Genomic DNA, 4,624 nt, shown 5'->3' with positions numbered 1-4,624 from the left:
GAATGAGATTTAAGTTATTAGCAAGGCTCATAGCAAAGCTGAGGAATTGGCAGAGGACTCCAGGTAAAGGGCACTAAAGCTAATGAAAAATGAGACGGCGAGTCATTCTTAAGGCTTAGTTTTATTAGAAATACATGATAATGGCGCCAAAGCCTTAGTCAACATAATGTTCGCTGCCATCTATACGATACCAATGCCTATGGGGCACCATTCATCCGTCGAGAAAGAAAGGGAGATGGGTAAAAAATACATGCAATGCTTACACTTCATTCAGCTTCTCTAAAGGATTACCACCACAAATCACTTTTGCTCAATTCATTACATGCCGGCAGAGTGGGGGCAGATGTCTGATGGATGGTTGTCTGCAAATGGACTTGTCGGTAACAGACAAATACGCATGCTTTAATTAAAGAGGGGTGGACAAGTGGATCCAGAGTGGATTTGGGTGTTCTCCGCACATCTGCACAGGCAGGGTCATGTATCAAAGGGTTCCCCAGGCATGTGGCGGTAAGCACGTGCTATGCATCATGCTAAAGTTCAGTAATCGCGAAGACGGAAAGATACGGAATATGTAGATCAGAATGACCAATAAGATGTGCAAATGTGTGTTTCTGTTGCCTCTGACAGTCTCCTGTGATTGCTTTATACTGTAGTTGTGCTGGTTGTATAGCTTTATTATTTTTGTTTTTTTCCTTTTCATACATTAATAAGAACTTGGGTGTTGTAGAATAGCCCAGACTTGGTTGGGTATGTAGTCTGGTCTAGCTTTTGCGTAATGTTAAGTGTTTTGATGTTCAGTAAATGTTTCCCTGCATAGTTTTTGTTTTATGGTTGTCCCCATGAAGCAATGTTTTTATACAAGTCCCACATTCTGTTTGTTTCTCATCCATGTGCATGAGCTGCTTAGGTACATGCACAAGGTTCAGACGCCGAAGGTCCTTGTTACAGCCCAAATATTTGGAACTTCAAACTAAAACCATATGATTGCCCTTTATGTTCTCACCGTGCTCTCCATTTTTGACTGCAGTCTTTTGCATTTCACTTTCGACATAAATCCCATGAAGCTACTTTTGTTTAAAGCGGGCCTTTTAATGAAGAGCTCTTCAGCTAAATGCATCTTTATTCTGCGATTAACGGCGGTCCTTGAAGTGAGCACTGGTGTGAAAGGAGGCTGAGGCCCTTCAGCGTCCCGAGCCTTTACAGCCTCTCTGCCATCAATCAGGCCTTGTGTCCAGTAAGTGCTGCTAACATTTATGAAATATTCATCAGCCATTCACTTTTGCTTTCCACTCACCCTAATCATTGCGTTTAGGCAGCATTGTGTCACCTCTCCTCTTAAAAGAAAAGGCTACAATCATCTTGCTGAGGGGAGGTGAATTAGGGAATGCGTTCTTGCTTTTATGCCGAGCGTGCGGCGGGTGGACATTTTCTTTCTGGTATAAAAGTGTCAGTCAAAGGTCTTCCCCTCCTTCCTGTGATGTTGCCTTATGTTTTCATGGACCAACCAGCCGTGTCATACGTTTAACCGAACAGTACCTCTATGAAAATATAACTTATGTTTGGGGTACAAATCAATCGATCATTTAGACTGAATGCACGTACTCACATTGTACACAGTGGCACATTTCAGAGTCAGATGCTATTATGATTATCAGATTGTAATCAAGATGTAGCTGATGGTCAAGCTGTAGCCAAGTGTACTAACTTTGTGTACGGCTGGTTAGCTGATAACATAGCTGCAATAATATACAATAACGTGTCAACAATAATCTACATAAACTAACTAAAGCTGTCAGATAAGTGTAAAATGTAACGAGTATAAAACACTTAATGTATAAAAAGTACAGCATTTGCTTCCAAGAAGTAGTGAAGTAGCATAAAATGAAGTACAAGTACCTCAAAATTGTGCAGTTGTAGATGGAAGACACCGTATCTGTGAGCATGCAATACATGCTGCTAATGCTAGCCTTAGTACAGACTTAGTACCGCAAGTATTCATAAAAAAAGTTGCACGCGCAGGAAGCCAGCTGAAATATCTGCTTTGACTCTTTTGTGCCTTTTAATCAGGTTTTAATACGACCCACTAACACAAACTAATTTCAGATTTTGCTGTTAACCTCTGTCTCTTTTTCTTTCTATCTCTGCGGCTCACTTACCTACGACTGTGATTAATGTCATTATAATACAATGAGTATGATATTCCCATCAGTCATGTTCAAGCAGTCCGGGACCCAGCCGATGAAAGGTTGTGATATTCATCACCATCCACCGACTGCAGTCAAACACGCGTCTCGGGCTCACAATAGCAAAGGGGAAATTCCACCTTATTCTTTCGCCCATTTGCAATTCTTATTGCGGCGGGAAAGTTAATCTATCCCCTGCAATAACTCATTGGATGTTACAGCTTAAGCGAAGATGTCCTCAGTTGCCCATCTTGCATTTTAAGCAGGGGGCAAAGAGCCTTGGTACAATTTTCCAAACACAACTGAGCTAACACTGATTTATTGCTCCAGTTTATATAACTCATATTAGGAATTCATGGACCTGGCAAAAGGGATTAGAGCGTTTATTTCAGGCAGGGAGATGATCCTGTCATTAATGGTCGATACTTTCATCATCGTTTAAACCAGAGGAATTTGCCCGGTGACGAATCGCGGCGGACACAGCTATCAGAGTTGTGCAGCTGTACTCGTTATCTCGCCGACGACCCGCTCTGCTCGGTGAACGTGGACCCGCGCCCATCAAACTTGGATTAGGCTGTCAATCAAGCGTCGGCCGCGTATATTGTGTTACAATTTCTCCCAAATGTCACCAAGATCAGAGTAATTTCTTGGCTAATTGCATTTCGTCTCCCTTTAATGCTGCACGTTTAATGGTTTTGTTACGTTGCGTGACAAGATGGTGTTTCTCTCACACTGGCACGGTGATGAGCATAAAGAGGGCCGCGCTTTTGTTTAGAGAGGGGGGAATGAAAGAATAAATGACTGCTAAAGTTCAGAGGGCGTATTTTCTGAAATGGCAGCAAATAAAGAGAAGAAAAACTGAGAAATGATCCCAATCATGCCATAGCGTGACATCAATTACACCAAATTCTCATTAGAAAAGGGTGGCTCCGTAAGTCAGCTGGCTTTGCCCGGGTTGTTTTATTCTGGAGGTTGGCAGCATGTTACACTGAAGATCTGTGTCAGACGGCTCAGAGGCAATACTGAGGATTTTCTCTCCCCTGACACCTACTTTTTTACATGCCGCCGACTTCGTTTAAACATGACAAATACAATTTCAAGCGCTTTACTGTGTCCGTGCACTCTGCCGCGGCTAACAATGGTGGCCACAATGCACCCATTAACTCCCTCCTCTCGGAAAATCTCTTGCACGAGGAAATACTATTAACCATGTTCAATAAAATACTGAAATACTAATTCCACCCCCCCTGTCAACGGAAGGATTACATTCCCAATACGTGTCAAGTTAGACCGCAGGAAACCACACAAATAATTATAGGAACTCTGTTTCTCAAATTCCTCAAAGGCCAAACATGCAGAAGGGGAGGGGATTCATTACTGTGACATTATGATGGGGGCTCTGTGTTGTATGCAATATGAAGGTGCCATGCACTAAATAAAGGACAATGACACGCATTTTAGAAAGTCTTACTTCTTGCGTGCCTTATATAAGCTAGTTAGCCTGAGAGTATATTAACATTACACTATACTACCATTAACTTTATTCCCGTGTAAACTTGAATAGTTTGACTTTGCCATCTCAACACCACTTAAACGTGTTGTCGTCCGCTGTATCATCACACAAAAACCAAAGTACTGCCAAGGACAAGGTAGCCGACGAGACAATGATGTGCACTTAACTCCAACACGCCGTTTATTATTGGACGGATGAATTAAAGAATTGCCATTAAGGCACCCCCCCCCCCAAAAGAAAAAGAAAATTTACATCCACGAATACAAACTATAAATACAGAAGAGAAAAGAAATAACGGAGCAACAATAACAAACACTTAACTGCTTTCCATTAGTGCACTTAACCTCCTCTTCATGGTGAGCAATCCCACTTTACATTTCCTGTGGCTAAATGCGTGTCTCTAATTCACAAATGAGGGGACGTTTTGAGTGGCCCTCTGTCTCCCCAATGAGCAAATGCTGCAATTAACTTTTCCTCCTCTTTTTCGAGGGGGTGGTGGTGGGGGGGAAGAAGGTGTTTTAAAGACATTAGCCTACAGTCAACAGCATCTTCTGGCTATTGCTAAATCTAAGCTGTTTTTTTTTCTTCTTCCTGACATTTTTCTGCAGTACTCAATATTACAGTTGAAGATAATAGTCCTTTTATGCTGTATTATTCAAGGATGATTGAAAAAATCCAGAGGAAGACATTCAATTGAAATGCATATGCAACTTTCAGAAAGTTTCTATCAAGAAGACTTTTTTTTTTTAATTTCACATGCGCCATTACTTTTCTTTTACACAGAAGGCTATTTTAAAACAACCGCATTGTGCTAAGAGTTAGTATTAATGACTATGTGAATGGTGAGAATGCTTTTCAGGTGTACACAAGGTGTATAGGGGAAGACCTTGATGGGGAGTAGTGGTCAAAATAGCAATAATAAGCAACA

The sequence above is a fragment of the Sparus aurata genome, chromosome 16, assembly GCF_900880675.1.
Source record: "Sparus aurata chromosome 16, fSpaAur1.1, whole genome shotgun sequence".
Lineage (NCBI taxonomy): Eukaryota > Metazoa > Chordata > Actinopteri > Spariformes > Sparidae > Sparus > Sparus aurata.
Note: the sequence above shows the minus strand (reverse complement) of the source record.